The sequence below is a fragment of the Pongo abelii genome, chromosome 3 (assembly GCF_028885655.2).
Source record: "Pongo abelii isolate AG06213 chromosome 3, NHGRI_mPonAbe1-v2.0_pri, whole genome shotgun sequence".
Classification (NCBI taxonomy): Eukaryota; Metazoa; Chordata; class Mammalia; order Primates; family Hominidae; genus Pongo; species Pongo abelii.
The window spans coordinates 62726083-62750601 of NC_071988.2; the positions used below are offsets into that span (position 1 = coordinate 62726083).

General features: G+C 35.7%; 1 long non-coding RNA gene across 1 annotated transcript in view; it reads right to left on the reverse strand.

Moving 5' to 3' along the window:
- Positions 1–432: 432 nt before the first annotated feature.
- Positions 433–24519, reverse strand: part of LOC134761336 (uncharacterized) — a 35678-nt gene continuing 11591 nt past the window's right edge. The window contains exon 2 of the long non-coding RNA XR_010139865.1: positions 433–24421. This is a non-coding gene — a long non-coding RNA (uncharacterized LOC134761336). The remainder of the gene's footprint in view (positions 24422–24519) is intronic.

Genomic DNA, 24519 nt, shown 5'->3' on the forward strand with positions numbered 1-24519 from the left:
TACATAAGTGTCATGGGCCATTCTCTGATACCTTCTCAGGAACTCTTCCCTGCTAACCACATTCACATTTATTGTGTTTTATTGTTTTGCAGCTACTGTAGCCAGTAGGTCTGGGGGACAGTATATGAGGTTATTCTCTTCCTGAAACCTAAATAGAAAACAAGAGAAAATATCCTCTATTTTAAGGGTTCACTCTTGGCGGGGAAGATATCTCAGAGAAAAATTAAAATACGCCATTTTAGTATCTCTTCTCTTCCAAATCATCCTATGTATTACATGCTTTTGTGTACTACATCACTCAAGTCCCACATAGTCTTAATAGGAAGACAATCATCTTCACTTCACATATGGTAGCACTGAGGTTTAAAGAATTTAGGTAACCAATCAAAGGCTGCAGAATGAGCAAATTTCAGGGCAGCTTTTGAATTCAGATATTGTAACTCCAGAGTACATGTATTCATCATAATCTAGCAATGCCTTTTTGTCCAGACTTACACAAAATGTCTATTAAAAAGATGAAAAGTTTGGGTATTTCAAAACACTAACAGATTTAATCTGGGGGAGAAAGGAGGAGGTGGGAATGATATATTTGACACAGAACCTTCAGGCATCTAGAGGAGCACACACCAGCCAGGCCCTGTACAGTAAGTTCTCTTCTTGTTGAAATGCTCAACCTGTTGTCCAAGATGGTTTATTCTTCACCTCGACAACTCACGCAACGCATCCGAATTCTGTATTTTCTGGATTATTCTGTCCATATATTTATGTTTACAATATGCCTTCACTAATGATTTTATTCATTAAAAGAAAGCTGTTCTATAGATGGAAGTTTTACTAAAATCAGTTTGAATTAATCAATTGATTATATAATTATATTTTGGATAAATTTCCCTTTATTTCAAACGTTTCCTTTATTTTAAGTACTAGCACAAAAATCGTAGATACTATACTTTCACATTTGACTTTTGTAAAAAATTTCTAATTTATTCTGTCTGCAGCAATAAAGCCAGATCATCCATAAGCATTCTTCTTTAACGTATAAATATTAGTCTTGTGAACTCAAAATTTCATGAAATCTAAAGAATATTTCAGCGGCATCTATAAAAGTGCAGCCTTAAAATCACAAAGCTGGGCGAGGCCTCAACCGGCCTTGACACCTTAGGACTCTTATGCTTCAGGCAATTGACTAGTTGAGTTCAAAGTGATAGCTGATGTTGCATAAGAACAGGATGATTCAGGAGGCTGAAGTTAAGAAGAGATCCAAGGTGAAGGAAGTTTTGCATGCAGTGCCCATAAGAGACCCAGAGAATCCTGTGGCTAGGGAGACAGCCTACTCGTAGGGTCGTAAGTGAGGTAGCCTACCTATCTCTCAAACCGGTTCTGACTGACTTCTCAAGGGCCAAGGGAAGGCTGAAGTCTTTTCTACTTGGATTTTAAGATTAGCTCTGCACCTCATATGGCTCATTTCCAGGTATTTACATGGTGATAGCCATCACCTACAGAAAGAGGCATCAAAGGAGCTCAAGTTTTAGGGGTTCACAATGAAGCCCCTAATTCCTCACTTTGGAGCTGTTATATCTACACAGCATAAAAGGCTCAAAGGTGGCTAATGCCTGCCTACATTATATAGGTTACTTTTTTTTTATTACTCTGTGATGTCTTTAGAAACTCAGACTGGGAAACACCAAAAATCTTAGCAGTTATTTTTATCTTGGATGTGTCATGAAGATGTGGACTAGATTGAGGCCCATCTCAAGAACTGACCTATAATAACAAACCTGAAGTTTGAAATTCCTGTATATTGAGAAATGAAACCCACAGCAGCAAGGGCAATGACAAGCTGCGACCATAATGGCTGTGTCCCAACTCTGTCCCGGTGTTTCATGTTCCAGGAGTGAATAAATAATTTCATCTTCAAGAGCCATGAATTCTAGTCCTCCTTCAAAAGTCTGGCAATGGGCCCAGCTAATTTCATTTATGATGTGGACTTTTTTTTTTTCAGACTACGAGTTTTCAGAAAGTGAAAAAGGGCAATCATTATCTCATTATATGAGTGTGTTTCTGTGCTTTTTTTTTCCTTCCAGCAATACTTTATTGATTTATTAATCAGCAAGAAATCAAAGGGTAAGGACATGCCATTTCCTCATTAATTAGTCATTGGAACAAGCAACACTAATCAGTCTTACTTCAACTATAAATAATTAGTCTTTTAAAAGAAATTTTTCTTGGCAGAAGAGAGTGAAATATAGAAATTCTGTTACACTTAGTAATTTTTTTTCCACAGGATGAAAACTTACATATTGATATTAAGTTAAAGATTTAAACCTTGGGAAACAGATAATTCAGGAAATAACTTTTAATGCCTAGCAGTTTTTATTCATAAATTAAAAGAGTTGCTTTGTCATCAGCTAACATTTATTTATATACCCAAACACCACCACTCCCTCCTTCGAAGTAAATAAATAAGTAAATAAGTCTGCTAAAGTCATATATAGTATGAATAAGAACATACTTTAGGAACTAAAAAAATTAAGTCCTACTTATGTATTTACTGAATTGTGGTAACTGTTTCTACATTACAACAGCTTTTTGTTTCTATTTCATTTCTTAATGGTATCTCTAGGATATAAAATAATCTGGCAGGAAATATACTAAAATTCTGGGCTTTATTTCTGCCTGAAGTTTAAAAAATATTTTTCTAACTCTCAAGTTCCTGTCACTTGTTCTCTTGTTTTAAGTTCCATCAGAGATTTTAAAGTAATTTAAACTATATGATGCAGACTTTCATCTAATCGCTATTATTAAAATATCTCTACATCTATTATTTAGAACAAAGGGAGAAACCAACAGCAGGTTCATTTATCCATCCTCTACTCTTTCTTTATTTAGAATGTTTTTGCTAATAACCATGCCTCAAAAAATGTTTGTTCCATGAATGAGTTAAAAAAAAAAAAACCACGGTCCTGTTCTGTTTGAAGAAAGCATTTTGTAACTAAAAAAAATTTCTGTTGTCTGACACGTTGTTATGATTGATAAATGAAAAGAAGGAGATTGAAAGGATTCAACTAAAACTGATGGAAATCTAGTAGGAGTGTAGTATGTTATTTGTATAATGTTATTTGAAGGAAGCTAGATAAAATTTATGGAAACCTACCATACACCAAGATATTATTTGTATGATGCTTATTTTAAACTCAGTACCTTTTGAATGGAAAGCATTTTAATCCCCATTTAAGAAAACCAAGTCTCCAAGAGAGTAATTGATTTATATAGGATTTAAATTAATGTCTTTCTTATTTCAGTTCCCATTATTTTTCACGGTACCGCGTGATACATTCTACTATGCTACTAGTGGTGGATTGGTCTAAAAACCTTAAAAGTCCAATTACACTTGTAGATATATGGGGTCACAATAAATTAGAATGAAAGCTATGAATACCTTAAAAGCCTCCACTGGAAAAGGGAGGTAAGGTCTGATTTTTTTTAGATAGATTTTGTCAAAGGCACTTGGTCAAGCAGCAATCATACAGCTAGGTTTTGGGTGAATATTTGAGGCCAATGTTGTTTTTTGAGAGCTCTTACCTTGAGATCATTACCAGTGAATACTTGGTGTTAGTTAAGGACCCACATACTCTATGAATAAAAATTGCTGCAAAAACAGCATAAAATAAACAAAAATCTAAATATGTATTTTGATTGTAGACTTAAAGGTACCATTAATTTAGTGATTTGAGAGAAATGTAACCATTTAAATGGAAATAAAATTCATGCCGTTACCATACAGCATCATGTTGATGATTAATTTTTATCTGAAAGTGTTGTTGAGGTCTGGCATTAAAGAAACACCTGAACATGGACTGGTGAGTTGCATTTTAATAAGTTGTGTATTTCATGTTTTTATGCATTTCATCATTTTAACCTTGCATTACAAAATAATGTTGACCAGAAACACCTCTTTAAAGTACTGCTTATAAAAAGAGAAATGGTGCATTATATTCTTGACACTTAAGGTCAAGTACTAACGATGCATTGTATATTAATGTATCCAATATATCAGACAAGAAATTAATGTCTATCCTCCCTTTTGGGTCTAGACTACTTTATAAACCTATTTTTACTTTCTTCAGTTTGATTAATAGTATCCCAGAAATACTCTGTCCTAACAGCATCCAAGACAGCTTTGATATTATCTGTGAATCAGGAATGAAAGAATTCTCATTATATTTGAAATGATACATTTCAGAAATTGAAAATAATCTCACATATAGGTTTCATTAAGCACAACATAGTATGTTGTTTTCTTCTAGCAATTTATTCAAGGCCAATGATTAATTATTACAATTTCTCCTCAATTATTTAATGGATTTTCCCACTAAAAATTTTGCTGGAATGGTTCAACACACTCTAACAGCATACATTAGTTTTAACAGCTATGATTGACATTCACAATACAAACTTATGTTATAATTTTTGTCATCTGGGTCAGTGATTTTAATCTGTGATATGTCCTTGAAAAACAGTATTGTTAATAATGTGTAAAATATGATAAAACAGAATTCTGCCTAAACCAAGCACAAATAAAATGCTTAGGGGTCATTACCTTCTTCATTAATAGGCTCTGCATAGGAGCCTACTTTTTCCTGGTTAATTTTGCTATGTTGGTAGCCTCATAGAGAATCATTACTGCTGTGCTCTCCCAGAGACAGAAAGAATAAAACTTCTGTCTATCACTCTGTATACAAAACTTAATCCTAAGGAACAAAAAACATATTCCTGAAACATATTTTCACTCATCTTAAATATAAAATATAAAGTCTCTTGAAACATTCAAGTTGTTATGTTAGACTTTTAATAATTACAATATATATCCTATGGCTGGATTCATTCAAATGTAAAATTTCACTTGTAATTTACTCCATAGGGAGAAAAGTATATGGTCTGAGTGTGGGGAATTATTTATTTTTCCCTAGAAATCAGTACTTTTTTATTATATACTTTATTTCCAATACCTTAATTTTTCATATTATTTTTCTTAAGTGATTTTACTTTCAAAATTGCTATAGCTCTATATTAAGGGTTCTGAAAATGAAAAAAGAAGTAATGTGGCACTATTAATAGTTTTTATTCACCTAAATTTTGTCATACTTATACATTTTTTAAAAAATCCACTGACTTATTTTAGTTTCCAGTGTTCTACAGTTTCTAGAATAGTCTTTGACTCAGAATACATAAATATGTTTATCTGAAGTGGTTCTGCTCAGCAATTTAATAAATTGTGCAGTCTACAGAGAATATCATTAATTATGTAAAGACTGATGGGGATTCATTTACTTGGTTTCTTTCTCAGCCACTTGACTTGTCTCTGTTTAATTAAACAATAATAAATGTGATGGTAGGGAGAAACTTATGCTGTCAGTGAACAATACTAAATATGTTCTTGGAATAGAGAAAGGGATTCTAGATGTCTTCATATTTAGACAGAAAATCACAGGAAGTTAATTAAAACACTTGCTTACTTGCCTACAACTTATTGACATATATCTTCAATCATATTTCTTAAGTCTCCAGTTATGGAGGACACTGTGAAGGCAAATTACTGTCAATGCCTCAGTATATTTCTTTATTTTATCTCTTGCAGAGTTCGTTTTCTTTTAGGAAAGTAGATTTTATGCATTTTATGTAATGTTCCCATGCCTGGCTTCGATTTGAAAATATGGCACTCCTTATATTGCCTGTCCCATTACATGGTAAAAATAGGAATATTAAAATATTAAAGACATTTTGCTGAAGGGTGGGGCCATTAGTTATATACAATAATCAGTTGTAAAAACACTGGGGGATGACACAATTATGAGCTGATATTCTTAATATAAATTATAAATGTAGTTTAAATATCTAAGATGTTTTAACTCTATGGTTGAAACATTTGAAAAGTTTTTACTATATGATCCACGACCATATTAAACCACCAACAACAAAGGACTGGCATGAGAGAGACTTCATACAAAGATAATCTGTCAATTTTCTGGGTTTTGGAATTTGGGCAATTTTATAACCTTTCTACTGTTGTTTCTGTTTGTAAACTAGGCATGTAAATATCTACTTTGGAAGAGATATAATGTATATTTACTCATAACTGTGACATATGCAAAGCATCCATATCAGTGCATATCAGAGAATAGCTAAAAAAAAAAAAGGTATACCTATTACAATTCCCATTATACGCTTTCCTCTGATTACAGGTTTTAAGAACAAGTTTCAGTGCTAGAAGTCAGCAGAAGCACAGAACATTTTGATCACTTAGAGACAGTATTAAAAGATCTATTCACTAATTAGTGGACTGAAATTTAATTTCCAATTTAGAGTCTGTCATTTCTTTTCTTAAGATATTGTTGGCCCAACTAATCTTAGAATAGATAATTTAGATCTCTGAGATGTAAATAAAATAGTGCATAAAACAAAGTTTTACAAGAATTTTCCCCATGGATATATTTTATTTAGCTGAAAGGAAGTCCTTGAGTTGATAGCAAGTCAACATGAATATATTAAAACTAATGCTATAATGCCATCAATAATTTATTAAATAATTGAAAAGTCATATACATAGTAAAAGTACAGTGTATAATTTATGAATTAAAGGATTCCCCCAAAAAATCACAATTATGCTTTCATAAGCAGTGTTGGTTATTTTCAATTTCAGAATTTGGTGTGTGATATTATATATATATACATATATATACACACACATATATATTTGTTCTTCATCCCCAGTTTTTGGCATATGATTCCTAAAATCCTTGGAATCTTCAAAGTAATAAATTCTGTATGCTAATGAGTTGACTAGTAGACTGAGGGCTGGCAGTCCCTAGGTAGCTTCAGGATGGGGCTATTAACCAGAAAAACCAAGGCAGGATTAGAGGGTTGGGACTTTCTGCCCCAACCCACCCCCAGGGGAGGAGAAAGAGGATGAAGGTTAAGGTGATCAGCAATGGCCAATGATTTAGTCAATCATGCCTTTGTAATGAAAACTCTGTAAGAACCCAAAAAAGAAGTGTTCAAAGAGCTTCCAGATATTCGAACACTTGAGGGCTTCTGGAGGGTCCTGGAGAGGTCATGGAAGCTGTACACTGCCACACTTGTCCCCTTCCCTGCCAATCTCTTCATCTGGTGTTCACCAATATCCATTGTAACTTCCTTTGTGATAAACAAGTAAGCATAAGTGTTTCCCTGAGTTCTGTGAGCAGCTCTAATAAATTAACTGAACCCAAAGGAAGGGTTTGTAGGAATGATTTGTAGCTCGTCCATCAGAAACACAGGCAGACCAACCCAGGGCTTGCAGTTGACTTCTGAAGTGGTGGGAGGGGGCATTCTTGCAAACTGAGTCCTTACCCTGGGATCTGATGCTAACTCCAGATGGATAGTGTTAGAATTGAACTGAATTAGAGGACACTCAACCTGTGTCTGCTGCAGAATTGATTGCTTGCTTGATGTGTGTGGGAAAACCCAAGCTCACTTGGTTACAAAAACCTTCTGTGTTGATTGTTGTGATGTAAGAGCATAGAGAAAAGTTTGTTCTTTTACAGAGATGAAAACAAAGCAACATAGAACAAAAAACTTTTGCAGAAACTAACCAAAGGCTTATAGCTCTAAAGTGTATCAGAGAACAGAATTTACAAAATAGCTAAGATGTTTATGTATTTACACATCAAAATATGCTTATTGTATGAAATACAAAAAAATAGGAAAAGATAATGGATTCAAATTCCCACTACCAAAGACAACTGTTGTCAATATTTTGATGTAATTATTTCTGCCCCTATAATGTACATTTTCTGTAATCATAGTTGAACTCATTATTTTTATGCAGTTTTATATGATAATAGTATTAACCATGACAGATTTCATTTGTATATTATTATAAATATTTTATGAATGCAATTTTAATAGTTACATAACAGTATATCTAGTAGCATTTCATCTAGTAGACATTTTATAATCTGCAGTTGTTCACCATTATTAAATATTTTGGCTATTTAAATTGTCTTAAACATACAACAATAAATTTTGGGGCCATACGTTTCTATATAGTTTGGATTGCCAGAAGTGGAATGGCTGAGTCAAAGTGAGATTTTCTTTTTAATGGCTCTTTATACACAGGCATTAAGTTTTCTAACATTCAAATTAGATACATATGATATTTTCTACAACTAAATCTGAGAAATTCACTCAAGAGACGACTGATCTAGTTTTATCCTTGAGAGGAGATTTAATTTTCAATAACATTTAGCCATCAGTTAAAAAAATATCTTGGCTGAAATCAGATAATGTAGGTTATGAATAGTGACCAGTAAAAAACTCTTCTACACTGTTACTGGTGTATTTTCATGTAACTATGTGGCATGAAAATATACCAATTTGCCTATGGCAGCTCAACTGTGGCAATTCAAAAGGTGGCATGATGTGATGTGAGCCCCTAATAATCTCCATTAGCAGCTTCTCCAGACAAGCACAGATAAGGATGCAGTCTAAATGAAGACAATATGTTTTATATACAAATGAGAATGTCACTCACCACCATCAGGATTGTCATCCCTAAGGCCCTACTATGTGGAAAATGTGAAAGCAAAAGTGACTTTTTTTTGTCTATTTGATTTGTTTTTTTGTTGTTTTGTGTTGTTGCTGTATCACTAACCTTACTACAATTGCTCTAAAGAAGATTGACTGTCCAAAGATGTTATTTTATTGTGTGTTTCTCTAACTTGGCATATTATGAAGTTGACAAAGTGATTTGTGACCAGTTAAATTCAAGAGTATATTTAAGTATATTTTACAAAGTATTAACTAAAGAAATATTATGTATGATTCTAAACACAATTTAATTGAAGTAATATGTCAGTTTTCAGTCCTTCCTTAATAAATATTTTTCTGATTCTCACACACACACACACACTCGTGTGACATTTTAAAAAAGTTCTGTTTCATTTGGAATTTTTTCTTCTTTCAGGATATATTGATCCTCTTCTTTTGCATTATCATTTTCCACATTTAAATATGCTGGAAAATCCAACAAACAGTAAACTTGTGGAAGGTAAGGCTCAGGCTATTGTCTATATTGCATTAGTGTATCTTGAACATCCAGCAGAGGGATTGGCAATTAGGAGCTGCCAATAACCATCTCTGAAGGGATGAGTTATTTTAATGTGATATTTCTTCTTTTTTAGGATACTTAAAAGTATTTTAAGATATTTTGTCCTGTTTCATATAATTACTCAAAGTTCCCATTAAGCACAGTCCTTGCTGATTGTGGTCTATGACATCAGGCTTCTCCCCGAGAAAGTTCAGATAAATGTTAACAGGGTGCTTCACTTTTACACTTTTTAGCTTTTTTTTTCTTTTCATTAACACTAATGTTTTATATATTTGTATGTTCTCACTCATTGATACCATGAGAAAAATTGCATTCCCCTTTCTACACAGCAAAAGTTTTGGCTGAAGTCTAACAAAAATATGGAAAATCTCATTTTGCAGAAATACAAATCTGATGACCACTCGTGAGAAACAACCCAAGACATCCCTTTTGGATTCAGTAATTCAGGGTCTGTTCCTGTTGAAACATTATCTTAACCCAAATTATCCAGGCTACAAACAAACAAACAAACAAACAAAAAACTTTTCATTAATTCCTTTTTACCATGCAACATCTCTTTTGGTTCTATTCAGAGGCCATACTCAGTATTATTTAGTAGAGGAACGAAGTCTGTGCTTTTCCAGAAGCAGAAGGGTTAGAAGATGGAACACAGAGTCATGTGTTACTTAAAGATGGGCTGCATTTTAAGAAATGTGTCCTCCAGGGGATTTCATGATATAAATATCACAGAGTGCATTTACGCAATCCTAGATGGCATAATCTACTAGACACCTAGGCTATATGGCATGTCCTATTTCTCCTAGGCTATACACTGGTACATGTTACTCTCCTGGATACTGTAGACAATTGTAACACAATAGTAAGCATTAGTGTATCTAAAAACATAGAAACAAAAGCATAGTAAAAACACAGTGTGTGTGTATATATATATATATATATACAGTGTATATATATATATACACATATTTTTTAGACAGAGTCTTGCTCTGTCACCAGGCTGGAGTGCAGTGGCACAATCTCAGCTCACTGCAACCTCTGCCTTCCGGGTTCAAGTGATTCTCCTGCCTCAGCCTCCCGAGCAGCTGGGACTACAGGCACACACCACCATGCCCAGCTAATTTTTGTATTTTTAGTAGAGATGGGGTTTCACCATGTGGGCCAGGATGGTTTCGATCTCTTGACATCGTGATCCGCCCACCTCAGCCTCTAAAAGTGCTGGGATTACAGGCACGAGCCACCACACCAGGCCAGTATTATAATTTTATGAGACCATCCTTGTGTATGTGGAAGTGGTCCATCACTGAAACATTGTTGTGAAGCACCTGGCTCTACCTATATTTCAGCTTATAATGGCTCTAGTCTTGGAAAAAGAAAACAGTTATCATGTGAATATTTTAGACAGATTCTATTTCTTCACACTACCAGAAGTTGTCACTCATAAATTGAGATATCCTTAGAACTAATTTTCAGACTTCATTGAATGGGATTTTTTGAGCAAAGAACTGAAACTGTTTGGATTAGTTTATTTTAGCTAGCCACTGCTTATGGTAAGGGCAAGGGAGAAAGACTGTTTTTTCAAGCATAGAAACAGAAATACTAAAATTTCAGCTCACGATCTTTAAGAAAAGAAAAGCAATGAGAAGTTGTGTGAATTTTTATTAAAATGTAAATGAATTACATTGTCACATTGATTCTACATCACCTTTCACATCTTCAATTTTTTCCTTCTACCCTCTCTAATTTCTCTATTGACCTATAGCACTGAGTGAAGTCGACACCCTTTAAAAGGTGGGGGTAAAGTGTTTTCAAATAGAACATTTATTTTTATGGCCACAGTAAATTATTACAGCTGAAACACTTGTACACAAGTAAGAAGGGACAAAACAGGATATTTTCCTTCCAGTCAAGTGCAGTGATAAAATTACAACCTTAATTATTTAACTCCTGTGGTAACTGATCTTATTTTTCATTCTCTGTATGTTATAGTAGGTACTTCCACCTTGATCTCTATCTTTCCTTCTTATTCCCTCCTATCTCATTTGTTCCTCTGTCCTGCCCTGTGCAATCTTCTGTTCTACCCATCCCTACAGGCCCATTCCTATGATTCAGCCTGTTGATCTGTCTCAAGTTCTTAGTCCCTGGCATCTTGGATTAGTGCATTATATTGATTTCAAGTAAACAATTCTATCTGCTATTTCTCCACTAAAATTTAGATTGATATTTCAAGACAAAAATGACATCTGCTCCATTTGCTGGATTCTATCTCTGAGAGGTTATTGTGTCCCCAACAAGTAACAGAGATGGAATACTTTTTAGGCATGTTTTAAAGGGAGAATTAACAGAAATACTTGATGATTAGGTGGATATGAATAAGAACTTACAGTTACAACCATCATTATTTGGAGAAGGAGACAGTGGAAAACAAAGGGGTCTTAGAAAAAATCGACAAACATAGATACAAAGAAGATTATGTATTTGGTTGTGTTGACTAAATGAATACAGAGAAGAGATTAGGGAATGGTAGTATATGTTGATATATTAAGATAATTCTTGAAAGAATAGATGGTTCTGGAACTTCAATATATACTAATAAAAATGCCAAGAAATCAATGAAATTATTATCACTAAACATGTTCCTCATCAAAATACTACCTTGGAATTCACGTATAGCACCAATGATAAAACAAACAAAAAAAAAATGTTCTATGCCAGGGTCATTTTTCTTCTTATTGGCACTGTAAAAACTGAAACCTAGAATATAAGAAAAAGGATTTGAAATTTGACAACATTGCAGGAATTTTTCTTAGGATGAAGACAAGTTGAGATCTTAGACACTTTGTATAACATTTAAGATAGAAGATGTAAGATGATATCATAACGTAGATGGTTGAACTGGTTTGAAAACAAGGTACATGAGTCAGGAACATAAATTTAAATATGTTAAAGCTAATAAGACTGCCATTTCACTAGCAACACCCAATTAAACAAATGGGAGGCACAAATCCTAGGGGATACATAGAAATTAGAATCTATGTATTATTTTGGGACTTGGGCTTTCTGTTTTCAATATAATGAATAAGTCATTCACTTTTGAGTTAATCGTTCCAGTCATATATCTATTTGACACAACTTTGGAAAAATCAACACATTTTCTGAATCTTCACTTTATAATTGACATTTTAGGGAAAAGTACTCAGAGAATATATCACTTTCCTTATATTTCCAAATTGTACCAAAGTGGGGTATATTTCTGAATTGTAAGCAGGAATATTAGTGATAGTTGATGATATGATTTGGCTGTGTGCCCACCCAAATCTCATCTCAAGTTATAATCCAATTGTCATCCCCACATGTGTAGGGAGGGACTTGGTGGGAGGTGATTGGATCACGGGGGTGATTTCCCCCATGCTGTTCTCATGATAGTGAGTGAGTTCTCATGAGATCTGGTTGTTTGATAAGTGCCTGGAGCTCCGCCTCTTCTCTCCCTCCTGCTGCCATGTAAGACATGCCTTTCTCCCCCTCCCCTTCCATCATGATCGTAAGTTTCTTGCGACCTACCCAGCCATGCAGAACTGTGAGTCAATTAAACCTCTTAATTTATAAATTACCCAGTCTCAGATAGTATTTTTATAGCAGTGTGAAAATGGGCTAATACACCTGAAAACCTCAAGAAACCAGCTTTTAATTTGAGCCATATTTTTAAAGCTTGAAAAACTGGTTTATATGTAATTTAATGCTGGAAAAAAGAAATGAAGTCAGCATACTGTTAGACTAGATAAGTCATTTTTCCTTAAAAATATAAAGAAGATTCATATTTTGAAGAACAATTGAATGATTAAATATTGGCTTAAAGTTATACTTAAATTTTAAGTCTCTTGTATCTGGAAACAAATTAGTGATCCTGTAACTAAACCTGCAAGCTTTGAGTACATTTTAAAATAGTATCATGGAACAAAAATCTAGAGGTACTTTTAAAGGTATAGCTGCTGGTCTAATTTCTTGAATTTAAATTTCAGTCACACTGTCACGTCTTAATTACAAAACCAAAAAGTCAGAAATTATATACCTGATTTCTAAGGTCAGTTTAAATACCTATCAATCTTCATAGTAAGCTGTATAAATTTATTTGATGAGAACACTTAGCAAATTTTAAACTTGTGCAAACAGACAATCTTTAGTAAGTTCCTACAAATAATTCCTTTGTTTTGTCTTTTGTGATATTATTTGCTATGAGGAATAATAACAATGAGCTTATGTACACTAATTCTTTTCTGGTTTTTACGTCAGTCTTGCCTTTACAATGTAAAAAAATGCTAGTTTATGCTATCATACACTAGGAAAAATGAAAGTGGAAAAACTTTTCAACCTGTATAATATTGCAGATCTTTCCATTTTTTTTTTCCAGTGGAGAAATTTTCCTACACTGAATAGAGACCATCTCAAAAGAGAGAGGTTATGAGGAAATAAATGAAATTCACTGGGGAAAAAAATTTGTACAAAAATATTACCCAGTGTTTCAATGATAATAGCCTGCAGCTTTCACACTAACTTGAAGATAAACTGTCATTAGTGGAAATAAAATGAAGCCTCCTAGAGTACTAGGAGGGCACAAAGTAAAGAAACTGGGAAATTTCCAATAGTAGTGTGACAATACAAAAGCCTCCTGTTAACTCTTGGTGTATGTCTTTCTATGCATATGTTTCTATGTGAATATATACTTATATGTGACAGTACATAAAATATATTAGTATTATCTAGACTGCTGAACTATTTATAGTTTTCTATACATGCCATGTCTTCTCTTCTGGTTTCTCTAGAAGCAGCTATCCTGTAATTATCTCTAGGTTCCACAATTCTCTCTTTCTCTTTCTCTCTCTCTCTTTCTCTCTCTCTCTCTTTCTCTCTCTCTCTCTCTCTCCCCCTCCCTTTCTCTCTCTCTCTCTCTCTCTCCCTCCCTCCCTCCTTTCCCTCTGACTCTCTGTATATAATTTTTCCCTATAGTCTTGGGCTTACCTTAAATGATGACCATCAAAAGAACATTTTGGGATCTTCTGAACTGCAACTAATCCTCCACTCACAGCTCCCATGTGCTTGGCTGGTGCTCATTTCTTTCTACCTCTCATTGTAGTTATCGGTATACATATGCCAATGGCTCCATTTGCTGTTATGATAAACATAAACTAATACCTGTGTAAGAGTCTCTAATTCATTTCATTCCATTTTGCTCCTAAAATAAGTAAGGTAATTCCATGGAAGTGTTATTTCTAACTGTTCATTTTAATTTGATTGAAAAGTGTGGGTGATTCTCTGTCAAATGTCTTTTAAGGTTAAGCACTGTTGGTTAATATACCACATTACTCACTGTAAACTCAAATGTAATGGTGTGTAAGCATTCCATATTCATATGCAAACTTCTTGTTATTACAGCATTCTAAAGGTTGGGGAAGCAGAAGTCAAACTTTGTAAAAACAAAGAGACCAAGACAACTCACATGGCAAGTCAATTCCAGTCTAGAGGTGCAGGAGCAGTGGACTGCCATGGATGAGGGATCTCTTTATAATAGGCATGAGATTCACACCACCATGATGGAAATGGTCATGAAGGGAGTTTGACTTACATGTTTCCAGAGTACATGTTAAAAAGTTCAAATATAATGATAAATGATGTGGTAAATACAAATCTTTTTCAAATGCTGACATCATTATGAGGCCTGTGTTGTAGGCAAAGGGCCAAGGCTCCAGGAGGTTGTGCCTGGATGGTCTTCCACTGGCAGGAGTGCAGTCAGTACCTCAGTATCTGCTGGGCTGGCTGGTCACCCTGGGATTGACTGTCATGGTCTCCAAGAATCCTGACACCAATGTTGTTCTTAGTTTAGCAGTTTGCACCTTTCAAAATTTTAAAGTCATCTGAATAGCAAAACTATTAACAGAGTCTTTTCCAAACATTTCTGAATCTACAATTTAGTGTATCTTTTAAATATCATTGGCAGTAAGAAAGAGCAATTGGAAGCAGAGGGAGCAGGCTCATTGAAAGCTGTAAAGAAGCCACTGAGTGAAAAGTGTTGAGAAAGAATGAAAGCAATTTTAAACTGTGTCAGTCACTGTTTAGTTTATGCCCTCCATGTTAGTTCAATACTGGTGCAGTTTCCTCTTCTCATTTTCTTTCTGTTTGAATGTGCAGTATTCTCAACTTTATTTACTGTCTGCTGTTCCTTGGTTCGTTGGCACATAAACTGCACCTGATTTAATGTTTTTAGTGCAAACCGTTTTTTCCAAAGAAAATCAAGCCATTCTTAAAAATGCATCTCTTGTTTCATGAATCAATTGTATACATAAATACTGCAGCAAGCAAAGGAAGTTTTATCTTTCCAAGGCTGAAGACACTTGGAAATACTTGCAGCATTTGTTTTAGACAAGAAAGAATAAAATGAGAAAGCTGGAGAATTAATTCTCCCATATTCTTTATTGTAAAATAATTACATAATTTTGTTTTAAAGTGACAAAGTGAGGCTCAGAAACAAACATTCACAGATTAATACTTAAATTTTTCAATGTATGTGGAATATAATTTTACAAATGGAAACCCCAGATTGGAGAAGTGACCAGCAGTATATTTAGGACTAGAATTCAGGTCTCCAGACCCAGTTCTGTCATTTTCTTACTACATTTTGCTACTTCTTATATATAGAAAACATTGTCTCAGAAAAGACAGCATATTGTGGTTGCAAGCATATTTTAGAATCATTAAAGGATAAAATACCATGAACTTCAAATAAATTAGTTTTAGCAGCATAAAGTAACTTTGTTATTATTTCCACATAAATAAAGCTCATTAGTGTATGGATAAAAAGCAAAGATTAGCCTATATTTTACAATTTTCTTGTTTAAGATTAGATAGAGTTGGTGATATGGTTTGGCTGTGTTCCCACCCAAATATCATCTTGAATTGTAGCTCCCATAATTCCCAAGTGTCCTGACAGGGACCTGGTGGGAGGTAATTGACTCATGGGGACGGGTCTTTCCCATGCTATTTTCATGATAGTGACTAAGTCTCACAAGATACGATGGCTTTATAAAGGGAAATTTCCCTGCAAACGCTCTCTTGCCTGCAACCATGTAAGACATGACTTTGCTTCTCCTTTGCCTTCCACCATGATTGTGAGGCTTCCCCAGCCGTGCTGAACTGTGAGTCCATTAAACATCTTTCCTTTATAAATTACCTAGTCTCAGGTATGTCTTTATTAGCAATGTGAGAACAGACTAATACAGTAAATTGGTAACAGTAGAGAGGAGTGCTGCTGTAATGATACCCGAAAATGTGGAAGTGACTTTGGAATTCAGTAACAGGCAGAGCTTGGAACAGTTTGGAGGGCTCAGAAGCAGACAGGAAAAATGTGAGAAAGTGTGGAACTTCCTAGAGACTCGTTGAATGGCTGTGACCAAAATGCGGATAGTGATATGGACAATGAATTCCAGGTTGAGGTGGTCTCAGATGGAGATGAGGAACTTCTTGGGAACTGGCATAAAGGTGACTCTTGTTATGTTTTAGCAAATAGACTGGCAGCATTTTGCCCCTGCCCTAGAGATTTGTGAAACTTCAAACTTGAGAGAGATGATGTAGGGTATCCGTTGGAAGAAATTTCTAAGGTGGCAAAGTGATTAAGAGGAAGCAGAACATGAACGTTTGGAAAATTTGCAGGCTGACATGGCAATAGAAAAGGAAAACCCATTTTCTGAGGAGAAATATAAGTTGCCTGCCGAAATTTGCATAAGTAACAAGGAGCCAAAAGTTAATCAGCAAGACAATAAGGAAAATGTCTTTAGGGAATCTCGGAGACCTTCATGGCAGCCCCTCCCATCACAGGCACAGCGGCCTAGGAAGTAAAAATGGTTTTGTGGGCAGGGCCCAGGGCCCTTCTGCTCTGTAGCCTAGGGACTTGGTGCCCTGTGCCCCAGCTGCTCCAGCCATGGCAGAAAAAGGCTAAGGTATCACTTGGGCTGTGGCTGCAGAGGGTGCAAGCCCCAAGTCTTGGCAGCCTCCACGTGGCATCGAACGTGTGAATGCACAGAAGTCAAGAATTGAGGTTTGGGACCTCCACCTGGATTTCAGAGGCCATATGGAAACTCCTGCATGTCCAGGTGGAAGTTTGCTGCAGGGGAGGGGCCCTCATGGGAAACCTCTGCTAGGGCAGTGCAGAAGAGAAATGTGGGGGGTTGGAGCCCCCACACAGAGTCCCATGGGGCACTGCCTAGTGGAACTATGAGAAGAGAGCCACCATCCTCCAGAACCCAGAATGTTAGAACCACTGACAGCTTACACCATGTGCCTGGAAAAGCTGCAGACACTCAGTGCCAGCCCATGAAAGCAGCTGGGAGAGAGGCTGTACCCTTGCAAAGCCACAGGGGTGGAGCTGACCAAGACCATGGGAATCCATCTCTTGCATCAGCATGTCCTGGATGTGAGACATGGAGTCAAAGGAGATCATTTTGGAGCTTTAAGATTTGACTGCCTCTCTGGATTTTGGATTTGCTTCACCTGGGGCATGTAGCCCTTTCATTTTGGCCAATTTCTCCCATTTGGAACAGGTGTATTTACCCTATGCCTGTGCCTCCATTGTATCTAGGAAGTAACTAATTTGTTTTCACTTTTACAGGTTCATAGGCAGAAGGGACTTGCCCTTTCTCAGTTGAGACTTTGGACTATGGATTTCTGAGTTAATGCTGAAATATGTTAAGGCTTTGCAAGACTGTTGGGAAGGCATGATTGGTTTTGAAATGTGAGGACATGAGATTTCAGAGGGCAGAATGATATGGTTTGGCTGTGTTCCCACCCACCTTGAATTGTAGCTCCCATAATTCCCATGTCATGGGAGGGATCCAGTGTGAGGTAACTGAATCATGGGGGTGGGTCTCTCCCATGATGTTCTCATGATAGTGAATATGTCGCATGAGATATGATGGTGTTAGAGGATTCCTCTGCACATGCTCTCTTGCCTGCCACCATGTAAGATGTGACTTTGCTTCTCCTTTGCCTTCCACCAGGATTATGAGGCCTCCCTATCCATGCTGAACTGTGAGTTCATTAAACTTCTTTACTTTATAAATTACCCAATCTCGGGTACATCTTTATTAGCAGCATGAGAACAGACTAATACCTTAGGGTTTCTGATTTAGCAGTATGTTGTGAAAAGAAACTAGAATGCTTTTTGGGGGGCAGGCTAAAAATTCCATGTTACAAGTATTTACAGGCTGCTTTGAACACTAAAGTCAAGAGAAAAATCTATATTTTAAATGTACTAAATAAAGTTATTGGTTGTTGTGGGAAGACAGGGGCCACGAATGGAGGCACCCGCTGAAGCCATGGCAGAAGAACATAAATTGTGAAGATTTCATGGACATTTATTAGTTCCCCAAATTAATTTCTTACACCTGTCTTACTGCAGTCTCTGAACATAAACCGTGAAGATTTCATGGACATTTATCACTTCCCCAATCAATACTCTTGTGATTTCCTATACCTGTCTTTACTTTAATCTCTTAATCCTGTCATCTTCATAAGCTGAGGTTGTATGTCGCCTCAAGACCCTGTGATGATTGCGTTAACTGCACAAATTGTCATAAAGCATGTGTGTTTAAACAATATGAAATCTGGGCACCTTGAAAAAAGAACAGGATAACAGCGATGTTCAGGGAAAAAGGGAGATAACCATTAGGTCTGACTGCCTGAGAGCCAGGCAGAACAGAGCCATACTTCTCTTCTTACAAAAGTGAATAGGAGAAATATCGCTGAATTCTTTTTCTCAGCAAGGAACAGCCCTGAGAAAGAGAACGCATTCCCAGGGGTTGGTCTCTAAAATGGCCGCTCTGGGAGTGTCTGTCTTATATGGTTGAAAATAAGGGATGAAATAAGCCCTGGTCTCCCGTAGCACTCTCAGGCCTATTAGGATGAGGACATTCCTGCCTAGCAAATTTTAGTCAGACCAGTTGTCTGCTCTCAAACCCTATCTCCTGATAAGGTGTTATCAATGACAATATGTGCCCAAAACTTCATTAGCAATTTTAATTTCACCGCGGTCCTCTGATCTCACTCTGCCCCCATTTGCCTTGTGATATTTTATTGCCTTGTGAAGCATGTGATCTCTGTGACCCACACCCTATTCGTACACTGCCTCCCCTTTAAAAATCACTAATAAAATCTTGCTGGTTTTGCGGCTCAGGGGGCATCACAGAACCTGCGGACATGTGATGTCCCCCCTGGACACCCAGCTTTAAAATTTATCTGTTTTGTACTCTTTCCCTTTATTACTCAGACCGGCCAACACTCAGGGAAAATAGAAAAGAACCTACGTTGAATTATCAGGGGTGGTTCCCCCGATATCTGAAAATAACCTACATTGAATTATTGGGGGTGGTTCCCCCGATAATTGGTGACCAGAAAGAATACTATATACACATAATACCTACAAAATGAACTTAGCCAAACTTCTGCAACTGTGAGTGATAGATTCATGTGATTAAAGTCAAATTTTGCTGTGTTGTAATTTGTTGCTACACTGGACATTTACTTCTTGGACCACTAAATTTTAGAAAATGCTTTTTAAGGAAAACATAAATGACATTTTTCATGTTCTTAATGACTAGATGTCTGTTTAGAAAGAGAGAGAAGGGATCTGTCTTCTTCTTTTCATTAAAAAAAACATGTATTAAATGGTCACTTTCACTATTGGTGCTGTGAGCAAGAGGATTTTGTCACTTTGGTATTCATGTATACCTCTTGAACTTCATGAGGAATGTAACAATTCTGCTTTACTTTCCATTATCATTTATAAAAGTTTTGAGAATGCCTCTTATGTGTTTCTTTACCAAATCTGAATACATCAATCCTGTTTGTAAGGCGAAGGTGGACACTCTTATTTTGAAGCCATGATATCTCCTGCCGAAGGGTTTTGGTACCACTGGGATGTGGCACATTTTTCTGGAAAGGGCCGGAGCAATGGTGATAAAGGGCCCACAGATGGTTTGTTGATGTGGTAGAGCCATGCTATTGCTACAATTATCACAGACACTGATAAAAAGGGTCTACTGAAATAAAACAGCTTTGTGCATCCTTTATCGTACTTCAACAGTCTTTCTAAATTGATGAAGTACAACTCAATGACAGTGCTGATATTGGTTCCTGCATAGAAGAATAAAGCCCAGAACAGGGAAAGAGCACCGCTGCAGGTCACTGCTTATCTCCTTGGTTTGCAGAATGACCAGAACCAGCAGCCTTCCTGCACATATAAAAGGCAGCAGAAATGAATGTTCAGTCTCCTAATTAACAAATGAACGCATGAGGTTTGCATCATTTTCCTGGATTCTTACCAAGGGTCAGTAAGGAAATCACTTCTTTGAAGTATATCTCTATTATTACCTGACACTATAAGTCAGAGTGCTGTCTTTAGTGTCTGTGAACATATGTTCTCAGAAGATTAGCCACAAAATCACAAACTTATGTGAGAAAATTACTGCTCCATTAAAGTAATTTATGGGATCATGTGCAAAAGAAACATTAGATATGGCAACCAGAGTGATCGGACAGTATTTCATATTGTTAAAAGAGTGTTCTACATGATAAACTGTCAATATAAACAGCTGTAAATTACTTTCAATTGAAGTGTGATAAGGCTTCAAATGATTACATTAAATGAGCACAAGTGTTCAAGAATCACATCTGAATGTTGAAATTCAAATGATTTATGTTGAATTTCAAGGGCCCTCACTCAGTCTCACCTGCAAAATGTCACCTCCATGGTCCTATCTCTTCTCTTCTCATTTACTTTCTTGCTAAAAGGTCAAACCAGAAAATCTACTCTTTAACTTTCTCTTTGACAATGTCTAAATTCTTAAATCTGTTTAATTTTAAACTGCTTTGTGCATATGTATGGACTTTGTTTCACCTTCTATGTTTCTCTAAGATGCCTCATTAGTCTTAAACTATTAATACTTTTAGCTTTCCACTAAATAATCTATAAGTGGTAGTAACAATTTAAACTAAGATGTCTATGTTGCAAGCTGGAATCCTCATGCAACCTTGAACGGGTATAGGACCGAAAACCTATTTAATTTCTTGAAGCTGAAGTATTATTAAGTATTATTAATCAACATCATCATCACCATTGTCATCAAGGATAATATTAATTGAGCATTAACTATGTACACAATGTAAGGCATATTATCATGTGGCCAACATAATTTTCATAATTGTTTTGTGAGACAAGAAATGTTACTCTATTTTACAGATTGAGAGACTATGGATCAAAGAACAAAGTCCGAATTTCATTACCTGAGAGAATTAGAAAATGTCTAAAATTGAAGCATTTCTCGTTCTTTGATTTTTACTTTATGATTACAAATAGATTTATTATCAATTTGTGTTTCTGAGTATTGTGATTAAAAGTAGCTTTTGTGTAATAAAATTCATAATTACTATAACACATCATTACTAGTAAAACTCTCTAATTAGTTTATCACAAACAGAAGCTCAGGCCCTCCCTCCAAAGATTCTGATTTAATTTCACCTGGGTGGTTATAATGTACAGCAACATTTGAAAAACCACTGATGTAACACAGTTATGACATTACTCATATGGCCTAGAAATAGCCAAATTGGGATGTCAAATTGATTTCTGCCAGATGCAAGTTCAATAACTCAGTGGTTTGGTGTGCTCTGGTCTATTCATTATATAAGATGCAAAATAAATGAACTTTATTATTTGGTTGGTGGTGGGTATGCTGATTGCAAAATTTTTAAACCATTTCAACTTTCATGCTGAGAATAATTTTATGTCTCATATTAAGAGAATCACCCGAAATGACATATTACTTTGACATAATATCCTAGAATCAGATGAGTCCAAGGTATATCTAACATTTTCTAGAACACATTAACCTGTCTAAGCCATGTGTTGCAGGACACAGAAGGAAACTCGATAAAGTGAAGAAAACTTGACATTAAGAGACTTTACATTTGGCTTTAGTTCAGGTTCTGCCTCTAACTAGCTAAATGCTTAGGGCGTGCAACTGCCTTTTATCTGCATCAGTTTCTCCATCTGAAAAGTAAGGTATTAAATGACTGCTAAGCTCTCTTGCAGCCTTAATATACTTTGAGTTCTATGTTAGTGGTATGTATGGTAATTCAAATTCCAAAAATGCTATACTGGGAAAGCTCACTGTACTGTTTCAAATCTCACTCATATCAAGAAGAATGGGCTGAATTCAGTATCAGTCACTCAAATGTTCATCAGATTCCTTATGGAATTTTTTGTTGTTGTTCTTATCCTGTTTCGATATGGATTTTTTTTTCTTCAGGGATACTTTTGTCATTTGTGATAAACTCACCTAAGGTCTTCATTACATATTCTATTGTGATATGTTTTAATTTATCCATAGCCTAATACATACTCTAAAATATTACGATTATAGAGAAAGGCATAGAATTGTGAGTTTTAAAACTATCCAAATCTCAGAGGAACTGTTCTGCTCACAGTAGCAATAAGAAATGCACAAGAGCATTGGAACAGGCGGGTTAGCAATAGAAACATATTAATGGGTTGTGGAAAAACTACCTCACATTTGTTATTATACTTTTCAGACTGAAGGGTTTCATGCTTCATAATAATCCATGATTTGTCATAGGAAGGCAGAAAATGTGGCCATAGTAAACCTGAATCTGAATAAGAGAGAGTTCCGTGTTGTTGGTTGAAGTTCTTATCACAAAGATGGCCCTTCATAAGTTTTCAGAGAAAAGAATAGGAGAGGAAGAAAGGGAGGGAAGGAGGGGGAGGAGAGAGAGTATATGAATGGGAGAAGGTAAGAAAAAGGGAGAGGGTAAAAAGAAAAGAATATATTTTACTTAAGCCAGGTCATATCAAATTTGGAAAGAGAAAAGTCACAGGGTCACAAAGAATCACAAGACAATATTTATGGGATTTGATTTTGTGATAACGTATAGTTTTGTGGATTCTGCAGAATTTTTCCACATAGTATGTGCTATGGAGTAGAATATCCTTGGCTACTTTGTGGCCCATGCCATTTCCTCTTCTTCGGCTCTCAGTGGGTGAGCTTCCTTTGCTTCTGCCATTGCCAAAAGCAGCCACCAGGCCTGCCAACAGTGTGGTCTACCTCCCACATGTAACATCTCTGCTGTGACCCAACTCCTGTTAGAGCAGAAGATGTCTGAAGCAAGGGTGCTAACGCTTGAGGGTTCTTTCATGCTCTACTCACATTTACTAGAGTTGGGTGGGATGATATTCTGAGTGACAATTACCTGCTCTCAGAATCACTCTTCCCTTAGGAAAAAGCCATTCATGGGCTTCCTTCAACAATACTAGTGACCTGACTAGACTTAAAAAAATTATTTCTAAGTTTGAGACTAAACTAAGACTTTTTCTGCAAGAATAAATACAATTACACTGCAATGAGTGTTTTAAGATGCAGGGCTAGTGGAGTAACTAGGAAGAAAAAGGATAGAAACGAGATATAAGAGACTGATTTCAGGCCCTAGCTTTAATATTAACTAGGTTCTGGAATAGAGGTAAGTTGTTTGAATGCATTATGCATTCTTAAACTGTAAATAGCATAAAATTAATGAAAATGAACCACATGAAAACATTCTGTGAAGGGATTATTGGTTCCAAAAATAAGGGATGCCATAAACTTCCAGGTAGAAGGGACATGCCATCCACAATACAAAAATAAATCAAGTTATTTCAGATTTGTCTTTTGTAATATTAGATACCAGAAGATTACAGCATTTGGGCAGAAAAAAGAATGTGACCAAGGATTTCATACCCAAATTGTCATTCATATATAAAGGCAACAGAAAGTCCATTTGAAATACATAACACACCAAGGAAATGCACATCTGCAAGACACTATAAAAGAGATTAAGTTCTTTTTAACTATGATATGAAACTGGAAGAAAGCACAGATTCAATTGAATAGTTTATGATTCATACCTATTGAATGTAGACTTCAATAACTATGATAAAAGTTATTTATCAAGTAACATGCATAATTTAATAAGCATACATCAAATCAAATTTAAAGCATATAATTCTTCAGGGAAAGTGTACAGAAAGAAAGATATGTACAGTATGAACGAAGACAGAAAAACAAAATCATTTTTCCTTCTGTTGGTTTTGTTGCTGCTGTTTGGGGGAATGAAGGTAAAGGTAAGATAAAAATGAGCCACAATTCCCTCTTCTTTACTGGGGGCATTCAGTAAACACCACTGCATAAAAAGAAAATGGAAATAGGCAAATATGAATGCAATATCAATAATATGCAGAGTAGAATTCAGCGCACATTTTATTATATGGGATTGAGAGG